Source organism: Neofelis nebulosa, chromosome 2 (genome assembly GCF_028018385.1).
Source record: "Neofelis nebulosa isolate mNeoNeb1 chromosome 2, mNeoNeb1.pri, whole genome shotgun sequence".
In the NCBI taxonomy this organism is placed as follows: domain Eukaryota; kingdom Metazoa; phylum Chordata; class Mammalia; order Carnivora; family Felidae; genus Neofelis; species Neofelis nebulosa.
The window spans coordinates 55,732,553-55,754,714 of record NC_080783.1 but is presented as its reverse complement, the minus strand read 5'-3'; positions in this window follow the sequence as shown (position 1 = coordinate 55,754,714).

The window sequence follows — 22,162 nt, the reverse complement described above, 5'->3', positions numbered from 1 at the left end:
TGCAAAAATATGACATGTAATTTCAGAACAGATTATGGTAGAATAGTCATTTCAAAAAAAGATTAAATATTAAGACCCTACTATGCTTGTATTTTGAAAATCCAAGGAAAATGTTTAGCTGCTATTGAGGTGAATGATGTGTATCAAAAAGGTGTATCTAAATCAGAAACTCAGCATCTTAAAGATATTATAAATGGTATGCAGTTATTAAAACCACTGAAGTACCTCCTCATGCCTTTCACATTCTGAGTTAAACTAAAAATAATAAAAGATTAAGTTCACTGGGCGTAATAGAGTGTTGCATAGTTTGACATCTCTCCATTTAAAAGTTGAAAATTCTTTTTTTGAATTGGTAATTTTAGTAAATTGAGATAAAACTTCCAATCTCCTCTTCCCAGGCAGGGCTTACTGAATGAGAATGGAATCTTTGTGAACCAAAGAGCATGTTTTTATTTATTTTGAGAGAGAGAGAGTATGTGTGAGCACATACAGGAGGGACAAAGGGAGAGAGAATCTTAAGGAGGCTCCACACCCAGCCTGGAGCCCAATGCGGCGCTCCTATCTCAGGACTGCGAGATCATGACTTAAGCTGAAATCAAGAGTTAGTCGCTTTACCAACTGAGCCACCCAGGCTCCCCAAAGGGCACATTTTATAGCAAATATTCTCATTCAAAAGCAAATATTCTCATTCAAAATGAAAAACCTAAGTAAGGAGAGTTGATTGATTATGAACAAGTAGACTTATTCATCCTAAGCTCATTGACTGCACGCGTAGTTCCATTTTCATGGATTGGAACCAAATGGTGCCCTACAGGTTATCAGTCTCTACCACTCAAGTGATGTTTGAATATTCCCAGAAATATTCCTGCCAGCTGGTTAATCTAAACAGTGTAAAAGTAGGAAGGGAGTTCTCTTAAGTCATACCTGAGTCCATTGCATCTTTGGTTAATCCTCATAATTAACAAAATATGATTCCCTACAATTAATCACCTATTAGTCTTTAGGTTTTTCACTGGGTCAAACAGAAGAAGCTGAATCTTTCAGGTGATTCAGCTCTTTCAGCTCTCACACCCTCCTGCCCTCCAGATTTTCTATTTGCATTAAGTAATTCCAACTTGTCCATGCTGCATTTAATGTCAGCCAGTTTCAGCAAACAGTTGTGGTTTCAGTAAAGTGTCTTATGAAGATATATTTCCTTGATTCCTTCATATTAATTCTAAAGAGACTTGGAGAATTGTTCTCTGCCTACGAAACACTGCTTTTACAGTGCAACCGTCTGTTGTGTTTTCCAACTGCATGTCTCAGTTCTCTTGCAGGTGAGCCCTAAAACTTTATTTTGAAAAGTCAGAATGTCACGTTTTTCTTAAGATGAAGTTCTAGAACCTAAGAAATAGCATTTAATAATCTAGTACTTACGTATTCACTTAAATGTTTACTTCTCAAATCCACTTTGGGTATAAGAACATAATACTATATTCAGATCCTTAAATGCGTTGCATATGTCAGTTACTAAAATTGCCAACATAGTGGAGTTTTTATTAGGTGTGTATTTCTTTAATTTAAAAAAAGAAAAAAATGTTAAGCAATTCAGATCAATAAATTTCTCTTTCAAATATGTGGTTCAGATATAAATAGCATTTAAAACAAAGCCTGATCAAAACTTTCTTGTAAATTCATTGTCAGGTCTTTTACTGTAGGTTACAGATGCTGAAAGCAGGTATCAGATTTGCTGTTTCTAGAGGATCATGTCCCAAGCTATGTTCCTTGAAGTACTAATGTCTTCAGAGAAGTCCGTTATTCTTTAGGGAAGAAGTTTTCATGGTCAAATACATTTAGAAAATAGTTATTATTGCACAGATTTTTTTGATCGTGAAACTTCCCAGAGGTTTTAATATGCTAATATGTTCCGTCCCTGTATTTCCAAAAGAAGAGCATAATTTGCACTGTGAAATGTGTTTTTAGAGGCACACAGGGCAATGATATAACAACGGATGTGTTTTAGGAAAGTTTCTTCTAGCATATATACTGTTTTTATTCAATGGTAATGGTGTGGTTTTATTTATAAGTTTACTTTTTATGCTTTGTTATCCCACTGTAGATGAAAAATTAATGCAAAATACTAAGGAAATTATTACTCTAAAATCTTCTCGTTCTCTGAATTTTATTCTCTTTTACTTGGTACCTACATGATACCAATGAACAGATAGGAGATAAGATAAGGGATTTTACCACTAGGTGGTGATAAACATTGCCACTCAGAAACAGTGAACTACAGCATTCAGATGTTATTTAAGGCCCTGAGCATGAAATGACAGGATTTGTATTGGGTAAAGCAGTGGTTCTTAAACTTAAGTGTCTACCAAGAATACCTCAGGTATTTGTTTAAAATACAGGTACACTGAGTTTTCAGGTTTGGGGTGAGTGTCTCAGTAAGCTCCCTAAGTGATTTTGAAAGGGTAGCCAATGACATTTTCTTTTCAGTATACTAGCCTAAAGAGATTCCATATATTGGACATTAAGTTGGACTATTGTAAAAGTAAGACGTTGAGAAGTTCCTAAGTCTTTTTACCTTAAGCATTTTTTAGAATTAAGCATCTGCTTTAATATCAGTTAAACATGAATTACAATGAGAAATTGAAAAACAGTCTTACAAATAACAAGGTATCAGGCTGGCTTTTTCATATTAGCAAATATTTTTTGATATTTTTGCATAGGATGGTAATTATTTGCTTTTTGCCACCCAAAGCTTCTACCTAATTTTATTTTTTATTTACTTTTATTTTGAAGTGAATTATTTTCATAAATTACCATCAAAGATTTTGGCTCTAAAGAAATAAGGGTATATATGTCATTCTTTTTAAATGACAAAGGAGCATGAAGGTGATATACTTATTGATCATGAGTGTTTAAAAAAATGAAAAAAGAATGCACAAGAGTACAGAAATATATGTGTATGTATCTGAGTATTTTTACAATCCTAAAGTGAATCTTCTTATAAAATGAATGCTTTTTTGGTGCACCCAAAAACTGTTGATTTATAGGTGCAGTTGAATTTTCAGTAACTTCTTATTTGCATAAAACTAAAATTCAATGAGGTCAAGAATAAATTAAATATTTATATAGCCTTTTTATCCAGAGGTATAGCCACCTGCAAGTTTGATCTTTTTTGTATGTGGTTAGTAAGCTCTATTAAAATCATAGCAACTAGCTTTACATATGATTTCAGTAAAGAGAGATAACATAAAGGTCATCCTTATTAGGTAAGTTTCATTTCAATATCTGAATTCTAATAAATGGATTGCATTATTTCCTTTTCTAGAAACAGTAACTCAAGAACACTTGGATCCTGGGAATTGAAGGTATGGTATAACCAGGGGATCAGATAGAAATATTTAGTTAACATATGAAATTGCAGTTCATTCATTATACTGACCATGTTTTCACTGTATTTAAGGTAGAAAAGACTTGTCCTCAGTAGAATATGGAGGACCCATTATACTTTGAGAAAGTTACCAGGCCCTATGAAAATCCATTTGAGTGTTTATCACAGGAGAAGGGAATCCTATGACTGTTTCGTATGAATTGCAGCCAATATCAGATGTCAAGGTCCACGTGAGCTGGTTAACCTGCCAGCTGAGTAAGGCTGCAGCCACTGCAGCACCCTGGAGACTGCCTTTCTGACAATACTGCTACAGAAGTGGTGGAAGGAAGGCACCAGGAGACTGTTTTAGCAATATCATTTGTATTTGAAATACAGAAATCAGGAACTGTGTGAAAAAACGAGTACTGTTTTCTTTAGAAGTTGGGAAATTATTGAGCACTAAAGGGTAACCAAAGTACTTACAGATACTCCTATGAATCTATACTCTTATTTTCCTGCTTCTACTCCATTTCTGATTTTGTAGGTAAATGCTGTTGCTACTAACTGATTTTCTTGCTTCCATATTATCATTTTTCAGTGTTAGTAATACACAGGTGGTAGCATTCATTAGCACAGAGTTCTTAAAGAGTTTTTGTGTTGGTTCTGTTATTTTTTGTTTAATGCTAAAGGAAGAATTAAAGTAATCTACTTTAAAGTCATTGAATTAAAATCACACTTATTTAGTGGAAGATCTGCTGTATAAAAACACATCATTTAATTTTTTCCGTTCATCCTTGGTAAAGTCTGTTATATCAGGTTTTGGCACTAGAAAATAGTTTTTACATTCTTAAATTATTGATCCTTTGGCACAAGAGACTTCTTTCCTCTTCCACATTAGTACATTAGTAACTTAAGAATGTGACATTTGGGGGACAGTAGAGAAGATTACGATTTGTTACTTGTAGGACTGACTTTAGGAAGAATCTGAAGTAGTTGCTGAAAACTGGAACTGGCTGACCTGCATTGGCAATGTCAGAAATGGGCCAACAATGGCAAGAAAAGAACATACTTGGAGATATAGTACCCATCTGTTTTACTATCACAAACTCCTACTAAGGCCCATCTACCATTAAGTACTGTTTTGGCTTAATCCTTCCCCCAGAAACTCCTAGCAGGTTTCATTCCCTTTCACATTTACCCTGAATCTTGGAATCCTAGGCACTGTAATGCAGTCTCATCTTTCACCTAGCCGGGTTTTATTTCACTGCTGTAGCTCAAAGAAAGTATGGGGGGGGCGGGGGGAGGATTGAAAGTAGATTCCCTTTATGTCATCCTGAAAGATTAGCAATGTACTTCTACTTAGTAACTTTCAGTTACTTGTAATATAGGAATGTACAATGTCTTCTAGATTTTTTTTTTTAAGTTTATTTATTTTGTGAGAGAGCATGAGTGTGAGCGGGGGGGGAGGGGGGGACAGAGAGAGAGGGAGAACAAGAATCCCAAGCAGGTGCCATGCTGTCAGTGCAGAGCCTGACACGGCTCAATCCCATGACCACAAGATTATGACCTGAGCTGCAATCAAGTCGGATACTCAACCAACTGAGCAACTGGGCGCCCTGATCTTATTGTTAACTCCAGTTCCCCCAGGAGCAAGTTTCATACATTATACCAACATCACCTTTCTGGACCTGTTTTCTCATCTAGGAAAAAAATAAAATAAAATAATAATAATAATAAAGGCAGTATAAATACAAACACCTGCAACACTCCTATCCCAGTTTTCTGCAAAAATACCCGTGAAACATTCAAATAAAGAAGTTAATGTTACTCATAGAAACTTGGGTAAGAATAGTGGAAACTAGAAGGAATTTTTACCAAGGAAAGCTATAAGGGGTGGGTTTTTAAAAAACGGCTGACTCAGAATCCACATCAAAACAGCTTGTTGGTAAAGCAAGATGACACCTTAGCTTCTCATCATCTAACGTTGCTTATTATCCTATGTATAAGAAGGCTGTACTAATCATTCAAGACAGCTACTGAAAGCCCCATTCGGATTCTTAACTAGTGGCACTAAAGCTGTACTATCTTGGAGCTTTTCCTTAACCAAGAGAACCACAGCTGCCATTCACCTAGGGGTGGGGTGAGGGGGTGTAGTCATAAAAGGGAAGAATAATGACAAGGGCAACAAAGGGATCCAAAAAGATCTCTTAGCCTCTATCCATTAGCAGATGTAAAATACTTAGAGCAAGATTCTTTTAAGAAAGGTGTTCTTTCCAGCCATCTTTCCTAAGAACTTTGGTCGTATTTTAAGGAAATTCCTTACCTTCATCTACACTAATCCTATGTCCAATGGACTTAGTTGGGTTTTCTGGAGGAATTAAATGGGACTAATGTTTCTGACCACCAGCTGGATCAGCATTGGCACCTGAGTGGGCTGAAAAATACCTGAAAGCAATCCTCGGGTTCCAAGGATTCTACAATTGGCCTGACTGAATCTGTCCTCGTTGAGAAATGAGTAACTAAAAGGACAAGAGATACGAGCCAGTGTTTCACAAAGAAGGCCAAGAAGAGATCACAGTTTTTTTGCGTGTGTTTGTTTTGTTTTGTTTTTTTCTGGCAGAGGAAGGAAGAATTGGGTAAATTTCTTATCTTTTATAAAGATAACATTAAAATATTCTTTTTTACTTTGACAGGTAATGTAAATTTAAGAATAAAATTTAAATCTATTAAATGTCCATCCATATTAGGCATCAAGGAAATGCACATTAAAACTCTAGAAAGATATCCTTACAACTGTTTAGCAAAAATTAAGATATTGACAATACCAGGTGTTGGTGAGAATTTGGAACAGCAGGAACTCTCATAAACTGCCAGTGTTAACTGTAAATTGGTTCAACCACTTTGGAAATGCTTGACAAATACCTACTAATGTTGAAACATACAGCTACCCGCAACTCAGTAATTCTACTTCTAAGCATGTAAGCAACAGAGATAAGAACATATGTATACAAAAAGTAGAAGAATATTCTTAGCATTATTCAAAACCTCAAAGTGGAAACAATGCAGTGTCAACAGAATGCATACATGAGGGGCGCCTGGGTGGCGCAGTCGGTTAAGCGTCTGACTTCAGCCAGGTCACGATCTCGCGGTCCGTGAGTTCGAGCCCCGCGTCAGGCTCTGGGCTGATGGCTCAGAGCCTGGAGCCTGTTTCCGATTCTGTGTCTCCCTCTCTCTCTGCCCCTCCCCCGTTCATGCTCTGTCTCTCTCTGTCCCAAAAATAAATAAAAAACGTTGAAAAAAAAATTAAAAAAAAAAAAAAAAAGAATGCATACATGAGATACTACTCTGTAACAAGGACATGAGCTAATTTGCTACATGTAATAATTGGGATGATTTTTTAAAAAAAAATTTTAACATGTATTCATTTTTGAGAGACAGAGTGCGAGTGAGGGGAGGGGCAGAGAGAGAGGGAGACAGAGAATCCGAAGCAGGCTCCAGGCTCTGAGCTGTCAGCACAGAGCCCAATGTAGGACTGGAACTCACGAACCATGAGAATCCTGATGTGAGCCATGGTCGGACACTTAACTGGCTGAGCCACCCGGGTGCCCCAATAATTTGGATGAATCTTACAAATATGATGTTACTAGAAGAAACAAGCCAACAAAAAATGTGTATATGATTCCCACTATAAAACAGTTCAAAAACAAGCAAAATATACTTTTAGGCAGAATGGAATGGGAAGGGGTCAGAAAGGGGGTTTATGGTGTGCTGGTAATGTCTTCACCAGCGTGGCGATAACTTTGTGATAACTTTTTGAGCTGTACTCTTAATGGCTTATGCATTTTTAAAATGTATCTTCTACTTCAATTAAAGTTTTTGTTTCTTAAATGAATTAAAGCAAGATCAGCATGAGGCTAATGGGGCAGACACTTCTGCAGTATGAGAGAAGAGCAATATCCTGAGGCACTTAGAGTGAAGGGCTTTCTTTGTTTTTCCAGTGCATAGCAAGAAATACTAGAAAATGTTTGCTTCAGCTCCCACCCTGGTGCAACAGAGCATTATGATGTTGAGGGTGGAAGAGTAAGAGAGTAAAGAAAGGGAGAAGCCATATTAAAATTTGTGTCAGAAGCAGTAAATAAGGGGTGCTTGGGGTCTCAGTTGGTTAAGGGTCCAACTCTTGGTTTTGGCTGAGGCCATCCATTCATGAGTTCGAGCCCCACATCAGGCTCTGTGCTGATTGCAGAGAGCCTACTAGGGATTCTCTGTCTCTCTGTCTCTCTCTGTCTCTCTCTCTCCCTCCCTCCCCCCTCTCTCTCAAAATAAATAAGCATTAAACATTAAAAACATTAAATAACATTTTAAAAAGTAGCCACAGTGCTAAAGAAAATTTAGCCTTAAATGAAGACCAGTGAATATCCCACTGGTTTTCAGAACCCTGTGGGTTCTCATGAACCAACAAAGGAAAGATGGAGGGGGTTCCCCACCACTTATCAACCAGATCAGAGCTGCCTTCAGTGTTCTATATTGTGCTTAATAAGCTTTCCTTTAAGGGATCCTGCAGCTTAAAGATGTGACAGTAAACCAAAGCACCAGGGTAAAAGATAAAAAGCCCCTTCAGATGAGTTCAGTGAGAGAGAAAAAGTACAGATTTAAAAGGCTGGTTACAAAAATTTATCCTTTGAATAATAGGTGTTCCCAAAGAAAACAACAAAACAAATTAGGTAGTAGTTTTAATAGGAGAAATCTTGATCTAAAAAAAAAAAAAGGCTCAAGTCTAAATGAAGATCCTGTTTTATACATTAAATGCCAGCTGGAATGGAGCAGAGTTTTGTAGTTCAGGATTTCTCCGGTCATCCACATGTGAAGGTAACCAAAAAAACATCTGTGATCTGCAATGCACTACTTACTTGCCCTTTACAGAAAAAAATTATTTGAATATAATCACTACATTACCAAAATGAACCAAATTAAGAAGAAAAGAATGAGGGAAGAAAGTTGGTGGGTATTAAAATCAGTAAAACTACTAGGATAATGCAGATAATTATATTTAAAATATATTATTTATTAAATGATTATTCTCAAAAAATTTAAATGGGGTTTATTAACTCCAGATTAAGTTAATGAAGAACCAAGAAGGGATCACAGTTTCTTTTTTAGGAGGTGAAATGAGGGGTACAATCCAAACTTTTGTGGAAAAACAACAACTTGTTTTTTACTTTGAAAATTAAATGTAAGTTTAAGAGTCTTATGAAATCTGTTAAGGTGATTAATAATAAAATTATTAACAATGTTTCCTGTCCAAATCCTTGAAAAAGAAAAAATGGAATTGCATATTTGACAAAAGCCAAAAGAAAAAGAAGAGCACTGAAGACCAAAACTGTTTAAATTCTAAAATCAGAATGAAGTGATTTGCTTCTTCCAGAACACTTACCTTTAGATCAAATTCTGCCACATACACCTAACATGAAAAGTATTTCAGAGTACAAGAGAGAAAGTATAAGTAGCATATTCACTCCTAAAATTACAATTAGTAGTGAAGATGACAAACCATAGAGTTTATATGCAGGATAATATAGGATTAAAATGCAGAAATACAAAAACCTTTAATGTAGAAATTGTGGGAGATCTTAAATGTTCTGTGAACTATCATAAATCAAGTAGAAGTGAGATATAAATGGGAAAAAAATAATAAAGCAGAATTACTATATAGAAAAAAGAGGATATAATTTTTTCCTCAAATGGAATTGTTTACAAATTGATCAGATAGCAACATTGAATAACAGGCAGTGTAAGGGACCCAGAAACGTCTTAACTTCTGCCCATCAGCTCATAATATTTACAGCTGGGATCATAAAACCATCAAACTAGTTCTAAAGTGTGTTTAGCCTCTTTGTTCTAAAGACAAATTGCGAGGAGATCATGTACCTTCTATTCTAAACCTGGACCCTCTGGGCCTCCTTCATTCCTGGAGGAATGAAATGGATGAGCATTTGGTGCCCATCTGCTGGACATTACGTCAGCATCTGAGCGGACTGTAAAAGCTGAAAGCAATCCTTGCAGTCTGATAATTCCCTTGAAGTTCATTTTATAGGGCAGAAATTGTACAGGCTCTGTTCTTTGATCACAAAGTAATAAAACCAGAGAATAAAAAGCACAATCACTTGGAAAGTAATTTTAAAGGCCTCTTCTAGTTATTTTGTCAAGAAAAAATGCAATAAAAGAAGAGCGAAACAATGGGGGGAAAGGGTGGGGGGGTATGTTTAAAGCTATGCTAAAGGGCATATTAATAGCCATTGTTGCATAGAGAGGGAAAATGGGTGAGTAAAACATAACACTAGAAAAAGTAACAATAAAGATAAGATTAATTAGAAATAAATTAGAAAAGGGGCACCTGGGTGGCTCAGTCAATTGAGCGTCTGACTTCAGCTCGGGTCATGATTTCGTGGTTCATGGGTTTGAGCCTCACATCTGGCTCACTGCTGTCAGAACTGAGCCTGCTTCAGATCCTCTGTTCCCGTGCCCCTCCCCTGCTTGCACTCTCAAAATTAAATAAACATTAAAAAAAGAAAATTAGAAAAAAAGTAAAAAGGCAACCTGGCAAATGCATTTTTTAAAAATTCAAAATCAGAAATAAGGTAATGAAAAAACAGAGGAAGCTTAAAAATAAGTGCCATCCTCAATTATATATTTTAATTTAAACATTTGTTATGAAATGTTAGGTACACGAGTTTAGAATATCCAATCAACAAGAATTAGAAAACCTGACCAGGTCAATAACCAAAGAAAAAATTCAGGTAGTTATCAGTGAATTTTAGATCCTCAAATGAGCCCCATCACTTCTAAATTCTTCCAGACTTCAGAAGCACATTATTCCTGTGGTTTATAAGTTTTTCCATGCAGCCAGAAAAAGGTGAGAATATATATTGATTTTGCATAAATAACATTACCCTGACAGCAAAACTGAAAAGGCAATGAAAATCAAATCCATATATTGTTAATTTACCCATGACTATGGATATAAATAAGCCAAATAAAATATTAGAAAGTGCAGATAATATGTCCCAAGAACATTTCACCATTGCCTAGTAGGGTTTATCCTTTGGTGAAAAAGCAGTTTACATAAAGAAAAATTATTACTGTAACACTTATTTTCATAGGACCATACTAAGATCTACACGTTGATTACTTACCCATTCTTGTGGTTGTGCAAATGCTGTGGACAGTTCAGATTATATTTGGTTTACTTGAAACAGTCACTAGCTGGAGGAGTGGTATTAGTCTGATGTATGTATGAATCAGTGTCTAACCCTCCCCTCTAACTACATGATGGCTATATAATGGAGAAAGTATGGATGAATATTAGTGAGGGAACCAAAATGTCTAAAACTGCTTCTTAGAAAAATAGCTAAATTTATTGAGCCCTCACTATTTGCCAGGCATAAGGCTAATTGGTTTGCATACATCTCAAAACTTATGAAGTAAGTACAGTTTTTCTTGTTTTATTGAAAGGAATCTAAGGTGCTTTGAGAGAAATGAAGTAACTTGCCCAAGATCACACAGCCAGCAAAGGGGGAAGCTGGCCTTCAGATACAGATAATCTTCTTTAAAATCCATGTTCTTAATCTGTACACTAAATGTCAACAGCTGTGACAAAGAATTCAGAAACTACCACACACCAATTGAATATTATGCAACAACAACAAATCCTTCCAAAACTACGAGACAGCATGGAAATACTATATCCCGTACAAGATTGAGAAGCTTTTGTGAGCAAAACCTGTTTATTTTTGTAGCTTCCAACCCAGCTATGCACTTTATACATAATAGGCACAAAATGTTTATTTGGATTACAACAAAGGGTTCTATGCATGTCTTTTACTACAGAGATTCCATAAACAAATCCATATTTTCTATAAATATCCTGGTAATTGTTCAGATGCCATCTTTTAAAATTGAGACCCTACTTACTAGGCTGAGTTTTAAAGATTCAATTTCAATTTTATGTTTCTGTTGTTTTTCATAAATGTATTAGTGGCTAAATCACAGTCCACGTACAAATCTTGGTGGTATTTTAAAATAACAGGTAACATTTATTGAACTCTTGCTAAGTCAGTACTGCCCTAGGCACTCTAAGGCATTTTCCCATTTAGCAGTCCTAATAGTTGTGTGGAATTGAGGTTAAATGACTTCTGCCAGGACACACAGCAAGCAAATAATGGAGCTAATATTCACACTTAGGGAGTATGACTCCATGCCTTCGCTTAAGTTCACATTGTGTAATTCAAGTGCTGTTCTCTGTTTAAGAATGAAGTATAAAATCTTTGTTGTAAAAATAGAGCATGTAATGAAGAGATAATTTCATTCCATTGTGTGGCCCCTTGAGAGTGTGGGGTGAAGAGAAAAATATAACTGAGATGAGAGGAAGTGCAGAAAGCAAGAGAGAAAGGAATAAGATGGCAAAATAAAGAAATGATGACTCAGTGGCTTTGTGGTCAAAGCACTGGTTCCTTTTTTTTACCTTGGTTGTACAAGTTTAACTAACAGCTCTATTAAGCACCTGTGTACTGAGTGCCAAGAGACATGATGGTGAGAAGAAAAAAAGATAGCTTCCTTGCCTTTATGTAAATTAGTCTAATTCAGATTTAGTTGAAAACTATGAGGTCGGGGCGCCTGGGTGGCTCAGTCGGTTAAGCGTCCGACTTCGGCTCAGGTCATGATCTCGCGGTCCGTGGGTTCCAGCCCCGCGTTGGGCTCTGTGCTGACAGCTCAGAGCCTGGAGCCTGCTTTGGATTCTGTGTCTCCCTCTCTCTCTGCCCCTCCCCCACTTGCATTCTGTCTCTCTCTGTCTCAAAAATAAACATTAAAAAAAAGAAAAGAAAAGAAAACTATGAGGTCAGCTATCACTTGGGTTAAAGCAGGCTGGCTCCTCCTATACCTAGCTCTTTCAAAGGATTCACCAAAACAAAAGAATTCCCCTTTTACTGTCCCTCCCCCAATTTGTCCACACCTAATTCTTTTTGTTTTACAGGGTCTTTTTGTTCTGTTATATTTTTGAGGCAAAAACTATAATGCGGTGTGCAAATAATAAGTATTAAGATTCAATAAATTTTGACAAATGCATATATACTCTGGCAACTCACTGTTTGAGACTGTTTCTGTGTCTCTTGAAAGGAGAGACTCTCTCTTTTCAGGAATGTTTTTATCGTGAACAGTCTTGGAAGATAGTGTCTCCCTCCAGAGCAAAAGGCAGGTTTGTTTACTGTCCAGTATAATAAAGGTAATGTCTTCTTCCAGAGCAAAGGACAGGCACAATTACTGCCCTTTATAAAAGATTTAGGTTCCTGAAGCTTGAAGATCTTCAGTTCTGACACAAGTATACACTGTATACACAGCATCTTTCTGGACCCCTCTGTGTTACCTGTTTAAGGCTTAGGGAACAAGAGGAACCAATGCGAACACATCCAAACTGCTTATTGTGCTATGGATAATAAAGTTCTTTGTCTCTGACCCAGGAGTTTTGTGTCTTCTGCCAGCATCCACAAGACTGTTAGGCTAACTTGCTATCTTGCAAGTAGGGTGAAACGTCAGACCCTTCACGGTTCTTGACAGCCACCCTCCTTCAAGATACAGACTTTTCCATTGGAGCAACAAGTTCCCTCACATCTCTCTCCCATCAGTCTCACAAGAGACAATCCTCTTTCTGATTTTCACAATAGATAGTTTTGCCTTTTCTAGAACTTCACATACATGGAATCATACAACATATACTCCTGTTTCTCTGCTGCAATCAGTATGTCTGTGAGATATATCCATGCTGTTGTGTGTATCAGTGGTTCATTCCTTTTCATGTCTGAGTGGTATTCCATTGTTAGAATGGTCCTCAATTTATCCATTTCCCTGTTGATGGACATTGGGTTGTTTCCAGCTTGCAGACTAAAGCTTCTGTAAACATCCACATGTTTCTGTTTGGTAATGTTTTATTATATACAGGAAATCGGGAACAAATCACGTAGAGTTTCTTTTGAAGATTGTTCATTTTTGTTTTAGAAGACACTTATCTGATCTAGACCCAAATTTCCAGCTCCATCTCTTTTGCAGTGGGCAGCAGCTGAAATTTCTGTCACAGTTTTCAGCCTTCCATCTGTCGTGTTTCACCTGCCCCCTTGGAGTCTCTCCTGCACGAGCACAGCTAAAGGAGTCAGCTAAAAATTGGGGTGAGGTTTATTATAGATTTAAGACTCTGTAGGTTGTGACTCTTTCCCTTTTTGATTATCCTCCCTAACTTCAAAGTTGCTTGGGCATCTCTAAACCCAGCCAGCCCATTGACTCCTCAAGCCAATATGACTGCATTTTTCTGCTTGAGTTCTAGCATTTTTTCACTCAAGAGGATGTGAGAGTGTCCTCCGGCAAAAAACTTTATAAACATAAATCTCACCTGGTGTGATTCCCAAAATGTTTATTCCCCTCAGTTTCTGCCTGCTTTTGGTCATTCTCCAGTGCCTTCAAATAGCTGTTTTTCAATATGTTGCCCAGAGTTTATAATTGGTATAGAAGATTTAGTCAATAAAAGCTTCTTTACCATTTCCAGAAGCAGAATGCTGCCTAGTATATCTTTATCCCTTATTTTAAATCTTCTGTGTCATCTTACTTTGGATATATCTCTTATAAGCAACATGGAACTGGTTTTATATTTTATGAAATCTGATTCTGTTTGCCATTCAATATGTTGGTTTAATTGTAATTTACGTTTATGTGATTGATGGCCTCTGGATTTAGTAGCATTTTATGTGTTCTGTTTACCATTATTTACATTTGCTTCTTTGGTTCTGGTCTTTCACTAGATTGAACAGATTTTCCCCCCCACCCTTTATGTTTTCCTCATTTGGAAGTCATAAATTGTATATCTCTTCCTTATGTATATATATAAAATATATATACATGCATATGTATATATAAAATATTTATGTCTATATTTCACATATATATCTAAATATACTTCTATAAAATTTTTGCCAAAGTCTTCAGTAGTTCTGTCTTCCTTACAAACTGGAAAAGAACATTAGTTCCTTTTATTTACCCTTTTATTATTGACTAAAAATTTAGCATCAACTTTTTTTTCTTTTTGGTGCAATTGTAAATGGGATTGTCTTCTTAATATCTTTAATTACTTCATTGTGTAGAAATGCAACAGATTTCTATGTTAATTTTGTATCTTGTGACTTTACTGAATTCATTTATCAGTTCTAGTTTTTTGGCAGAGTCTTTAGGGTTTTCTGTATATAGTATCAGATCATCTGCAAATAGTGGTAATTTTACTTCTTCCTTACTACTTTGTATGTTTTTTTATTTTTTTCTTATCTGATTGCTGTGGCTAGAACTTCCAACACTTCTTATTCCAACAGAATAAGAGTGCAACCTTCAGTGGTTATTCCAGTGAGATGGGTTTAGGAGTTTTGTTTTGCTTTTTTCTGTAAATGCCTTTATTTTGCTTTTACTCTTTGGATGATAACTTTTGCTGAGTATAGAATTCTACATTCAGAGTTCTTTTCCCCTCAGCAATTTGAAGCTGTTATTCCATTGTGTCCTATCATTTACATTTCCCATTTAGAAATCTGATATTACTTTAATTCTTTATCATGCCTTTAAAGTTAATTATTTTTTTCCTCTTTGGTGAGTACCTTGTCTTTCCTGATATTAAAGGAAAAGCTCTAAGTTTTTCACCACTGAGTATGATGTTAGATGTGGATTTTTGCATATATGACCTTTATTATGTTGAGATATATTCCCTCTAAACTTACTTTGCTGAGACTTTTTATTGTGAATGGATTTTGTACTTTGTCAGATGATTTTTCTCCATTTATTGAGATAATCATATGGTTTTTATCTTTTCTCTTGTTAATGTAATGTATCACATTAATTGATTTGTAAGTATTGAACTACTCTTATATCCCTGGAATAAATCCTACTTAATCATGGTGAATGATTTTTTTTTTTTTTTTTTTTTTTTTTTTTTTAGACAGAGAGAGAGACAGAGCACACACAAGTAGGAGAGGGGCAGAGGGGGAGAGAGTGAGAGAATCTTTTTTAAAAAAAGACTTATTTATTTATTTGTTTGTTTATTTACTTATTTAGAGACTGGGGGGAGGGGCAGATAGAGGGAAAGACAGAGAATCCCAAGCAGGCTCTGCGCTGCCAGTGCAGAGCCCGACACAGAGCTAGAACTCACGAACCGTGAGATCATGACCTGAGCTGAAACCGAGAGTTGGACACTTAACCAACTGAGCCATTCAGGTGTGCCAGGTTTTTTTAATGTGTTGTTGGATTCAGTTTGCTAATGATTTGTTGAGGGTTTTTGCATCTATGTTCATAAGAGATAGTGGCCTATTGGTTTTTTTGTTTTGTTTTGTTTTGTAGTGTCTTTATCTGGTTTGCTACCAGGATAATGCTGGCCATAAAGTGAGTTTGGAAGCTTTCCTTCCTCTTCTATTTTTGTTGGAATAGTTTGAAAAGGATAGGTATTAACTCTTTAGGTGTTTGGTAAGTGATTGCTTCAGCAGCACATACACAAAATTGGAATGATAGAAAGATTAGCATGGCCCCTAGACAAGGATGACAGGTAAATGGTAGAATTCACCTGTGAAGCCATCTGGTCCTGAACTATTATTTGTTGGAAGTTTTTTGATTACTGATTGCCTTTCATTGCTAGTAATCAGTCTGTTCAAAATTTTTATTTCGCCTTGATTCAGTTTTGGAAGGTTATGTGTTTCTTGGGATTTATCCATTTCTTGTAGATTGTCCAATTTGTTGGCATATAATTTTTCATAATATTCTCTTACAATCCTTTGTATTTATTTAATGTCAGTTGTTATTTCTCCTCCTTCATTTCTGATTTCATTTACTTGAGTCCTCTCTTTTTTCCTTCAAGAGTCTACCTAAATGTTTATCTTTTCAAAGGACCAGCTCCTGGTTTCATTGATCTGTTCTATTATTTTTTTCATCTCTATTTCATTTATTTCTGCTGTAATCTTTATTATTTCCTTCCTTCTACTGGCTTTGGGCTTTGTTCTTCTTTTTCTAGCTCCTTTAGGTGTAACGTTAGATTAGCATTAACGTTTTATGGATTTTTTAAAAAAATAAATATTCAAATATACCAACATATTTATGCTCACTATTGTTTCTTTTTGTTAAAATAACAACTTAATGATATGTCATTTATATGCCATAAAGCCACCATTGTTTTTTGCATTTAACTTCTTTCTCTAGGGTTCACATTTTTTCTTGCAACCTTCAGTGGTTATTCCAGTGAGATGGGTTTAGGAGTTTTGTTTTGCTTTTTTCTATAAATGCCTTTATTTTGCTTTCACTCTTTGGATGATAACTTTTGCCTGAGTATAGAATTCTACATTCAGAGTTCTTTTCCCCTCAGCAATTTGAAGCTGTTATTCCATTGTGTCCTATCATTTACATTTCCCATTTAGAAATCTGATATTACTTTAATTCTTTATCACGCCTGTATAGTTAATTATTTTTTTCCTCTTTGGTAAGTACTTTTCAGATTTTTATCTATATTTTTTCTTAGTTTTGTTAAAAAATACTTGACGTATATCAGTGTATTAGGTATGCAGCATGATGGTTTGATTTACTGTGTTTGATATCCTGCAGTTTACCATGATGTGTCTAGATATGAATTTATGTTTATCCTGTTCAATACAGAGTGCACTTCTAATTTTAGGGGTCATTATTCAACTTTGGGAAGTTACTTGGCACTATCTCTTCAAATATTTCTTCTTTGTAATTTCTCTATTTCCTTCTTTTGGAAGTTCCATTAGATAGAGTCTCTCAGTTTGCCCTCTGTATCACTTGTTTTCTCATTCTTATTTCTTAAAATCTCTTTCTGTTATGGGGGGTTTGGGAGGCTTGGTTGGTTAAGCATCAACTCTTGATTTCTGCTCAAGTCACGATCTCACAGTCGTGAGGTCGAGCCCCACTTCAGACTCTGCACTGAGCATGGACACTACTTAAGATTCTCTCTCTCCCTCTCCCTCTTCCCCTACCCTGCTTGTGCTTTCTCTCTGTCTATAAATAAATAAATAAATAAATAAATAAATAAATAATCTCTGTTTCATTCTGGATTAATTACTCAGTAATGGTTTTCTAATTTGGATATCTCTCTTCGACTATGTGCAGACTAGAATGTCCATTGAGTTTTCTATTTCCATAGATATATTTTTCTAAAATATGTATGCATCGCTTTATCTTTTTGAGTGTATGGAACAGTCTTTTTCTTTAGATTGTCCTTTTATTTTTATTTAATATGAAGCAAGTTATTGTTCTGATTATTGATTTTATGGCAGTGTTTTTTAGTGGTAGATGTCTTCATGTGCTTTGGAACTTTGATTTTCATTTTCATTTTGAATGGGAAAGGTTGCTTTGTCATCTACACCTTTCTAAGGATTTTGCACTTGGCCAGCAAGTTCCCAGGGTCTCGAGTCTCAAACCAGGTCTTGCATTGACAGTTTGAGGTTTCTCCCCTGTGTTGATTAGTTATTGCCAATTCAGTCTCAAAATCTCAGTGGTACACAACAATAAGCATTTATTTTGCTCACAAGTCTATGGAACAACTCTTAATTCAGATTGTGGGTCTATAGTCACCTGGGACAGTTCCATGTGTGCTCATTGTTGAGCCCAGGCTGAAGGAAGAGCAGCTATCCAGGGGATGTTCATTTCATGATAAAGGCAGGAGCACAATAGAGGAAAGAATTTTGCAAACCATTGTGCAAGCATTTCAAACCCTTGTTTATATAACTTCTACAAACATCAGTTGGCCAAAGCAAATCCGATAGGCAAGTCCCCAGTTAAGGAGCAATTTCTTCAAAGTTACAAGGCGAAGGGTTAACACAAAGAAGGGTGAAGGATCAAAGTCAGGAGTCATTTCAGTTAACCACAGTCCACTCTCTTGGCCACAATTATTTGTATGTGTCCCACAGAAAAACAGACTCACCCTTAGCCCAAGACCTCCAAGACCCTCATCCAATCATGGCATCATGATCAATATTCAGTAACTTATGACATACATCAAATTTGAATGTGGCTCCCATTGATCTGGAAGCCTATGAACTAAGATAGTGAGGGGGAGTGTAATCTTCCCCCACCATTATACAACATGGAATGATGGAACTGGGATAGGATAACTACAATTAATTCCTAGTCAAAGGGGGGAGATTAAAAGGCATTACCATTCACTTTTTCTGAAATACCATGGGAAAAATGTACTCCTAGTCTGAGAAGAAGGAATTTTCCTTGATTAGACCCTAATTCTCCCTGGCAGTGTGTCTCCAGTCCATCGTTCTCTACTGCTCTTGGCTTCACCTTCCTAGAAGGTGAATTCTTTAGATTTCTGTCTTCCCCCTTTGGTCACTTCTGAAATGGGCATTGGGAAATACGCCCCTTGTGGTACTAAGAAGCTTTCTCAGCTACTTCCTGCCTATGAAAAGCCTTTGGCCAGACATCTTTTTTATATCTCAGTCTCATTCCCTTTTAGTCTTAGCTGGTAGTTTATCACTAACAACTCTCTCAAAAATGGATTTTCTATGCATTTGTTTTCAGTGAGTTCTGTTTATCAGAACCATCCTATGATTCTTTTTGGGACATACCTCTCATTCTAGACTTCATTATGAGAAACTTCCACCCATTAGGCTTCTGAGGGACCCCTGCCCTTAAGTTTTCTAGAAACGTGTTGGTCCAACTGAGAGGTTCTACCAGGCATCTCCTTAATTCTTTCAGCTGTCTTAACAAAGGAAGTTGCAGCAATGCCCTTGGTTTAATACCCCACCCCCACCCCCCACCCAGGCTGAATCTGAGACTCTCTTGCTGGCTTGAGATGAAGAGTTTTATTTGCCAAATAAGCAAGTTCTGGGGGCTAAAGTCTTCTTGCAAGTTGGAAGGGTTTTTTTTTCCCCCCTGAACTTATCTCTTTCGTATAGTACCTTATAAAATAGAACTAAAAGTAACTGGCTCATACTTTGATCACATGCCTAGAAATCATCCTGCTATCTTTTGTGTTACCACTGGCAACACTTTTATGAAATACAGGTTGCCATTTTTCAGCTTCTGTAATAGTTTCCTTACCATCCATCACCTGCCCTCTAAACTAATACCACATATTTTTAGGCTTTTATTACTTAGCATCTCAGTATTAGGCTTTCTGCACCAGCTAGCTATTGCTGTGTAATGAACAACCACAAAATGTCAGTGACACATAACATTAATCTTTTAATTCTCTAGTGGGTCTGCAGGTCAGTTACAAAAGCTTTAGGTATCAATGGCTGAAGCAGCTCTGCTTTATATCACAGGTCTGTGGGCAGGTGGGGCAGCTCTGGTCTGCAAATACTCGTGCTTAGGCCCAGGTTGAACAGTGGCAGTTACCCCAGGGAAAGCCCTTTTCACTGAGGTGACAGAAGTACAAGAAGGTAAGCCCCGTGAGACAAGCACATTCCATCACATCTACTAATATCCCACTGGCCGAAACAAGTTCCATGGCTGAGCCCTAAGTCAAAGGGTGGAAAAGTATACTGCCTTCTGTGGAAAGACCTTCAAACTTAGCATAGTAGAGGATATGGGTACAGAGAGGGGAGAAGCATTTGGGCCAGTAATTTATGTCACCCTCCATGGTCATATGTGGGACTGCACTTCTGCTTCCGGAAGCATGCAGCTTCCCATGAAGTAGCCAGCAGCAGTGTTTTAAAGTTCCCCTGTGGGAGAGTGGAGGTGAGTGAGGATCACCCAGCCCAGCACCTAGTTTTAGGCAGCGAACCTGTCCTTGATCTCCATCTCATCTAGGGCACTTTTATTCTCTACTCCCCAAAAACGTGTCGACTCTCAGTTGCTTCTGCCTACTTCACAATCCAGTCCAGCAGGCCCATGGATGGCTCCAGGCCCCATTTCTTTATTGTATTTTTTTTCTGTTCCCACCTCACAGAAATGTTTATCCTATTGAACAAACTCGTGTCTCTTTTTTTTAAGCTGTATATTTTTTCTTATGTATCACAGTCATGGATTTGGAGCAGGGGAAACCTTGAACCTTGAACTTTAACAGCATTGCCACCCAAAGTTGTAGAATACCATGTGAAGTTTCTCTTTTATTTCTGTGATGCTTTTTAAAAATAAAATCTGCTTTGACATCTCTTGGCACTTAAATATGCCTAAATTTAATACATTACAAAATATAACCACTTTCTCAAAGGATAGACATCAATATTGGAATTCAGTACATTTGGAAAAATGATCAGGCTAATTGTATAAAAGGAGAATAGGAAATAGTCCTCTATTCTTAACAATAAATCTGATCATTAAGATAAACTACTTTTAAATGTGTATATTAAATATTAGTATATTTTATCACAACCCGGTTATCGCATTCTCTGTTCTAAGCCTTTCCAAATTTTTATCTCTTCTTTGTTTTTTGACTTTTTACTATATACAATGTATTACAGAAAATTTCAAATATATAATAAACACAGCATAGTTTAATGACCTCTATGTACCCATTACTGACCTTCGTAATTATTAATCATGGCAAACCTTGTTTCATTTATACCAGGGTTGGAGAAACTATGACCCACAGGTCAAATCCAGCCTACCGCCTGTTACTGTAAATAAAGTTTATTGGAACACAGCCATGCAGTTTGTTTAAATGTTGTCTCTGCCTGCTTTCATGCTACAATAGCGGAGTTTTGTAGTTGCAACAGATTGTATGGCCTGCAAAGCCTAAAACATTTATTATTTAGGATTTACAAAAAAAAAAAAGTTTGCTGACCATTATAATGTCCTCTGACCCACCCTCCTTAGCAAAAGTATCTCTTTCATATTTCATTTTAAAATATTCCAATATGTATTCTAAAAGATGAGGACTCTAAAAAACAATACCATTCTTATCCTAAATAAATAGCAGTAGTTTATAGTTTTGTTTCTTCTACGAGTGTCTCACTGAAGAACAAGTGAGAATTCTATAATATTTCTTTTTCTTCATAATGTGTTATCCAGATCCACCGTAGTCCACCCATAGTCTAACAAACCATTTTGTTACCTTTGAAAAAAACTGCAGACTTTTTATTGTCATTAGTAGTTCATTCTCAGTAATTTTAACAGTTTCACACCTTACCTGTAAATGACCTCAAAGAACAAAATATTCTGAATTTAGCAAAGCATGTGAGAAAGTTAATAAGCAATAATAGCACAGTCACCAGAGAGATTTCAGCAAAACTGCAATTTGAGATATACTAAAGGTCCTATGAAAAAATACAACATATAGGGGCACCTGGGTGGCTCAGTTGGTTGAGCACCCGACCTCGGCTCAGGTCATGATCTCACAGTTTGTGAGTTTGAGCCCTGCATCAGGCTCTGTGCTGACAGCTCAGAGCCTGGAGCCGGCTTCGGATTCTGTGTGTGTGTGTGTGAGTGTGTGTGTGTGTGTGTGTGTGTCTGCCCCTCCCCCACTCACACTCTATCTCTCCTTCAAAAATAAATAAACATTAAAAAAAATTTTAATACAGCATATAAAGGCAATCTCACATTTTTAAAAGCCTAATGTTAGTAGAGTTTTTTGGCACACTGGTTTTTCTTTTCTTGAGAAAACCAAGGAATTCCTTTCAGAGATTTTAACATTTAAGCGATTGTTAGCATTTCTAAATAAAATTTTATATTAAAATAGCTTTTTTTTCCAGTTTACATGGCAATTTTACAGTAGCTATGTCATTTTGTGTTTACAGCAACCTAGTGAGGCAGAGCTTCTTTTCACATAAA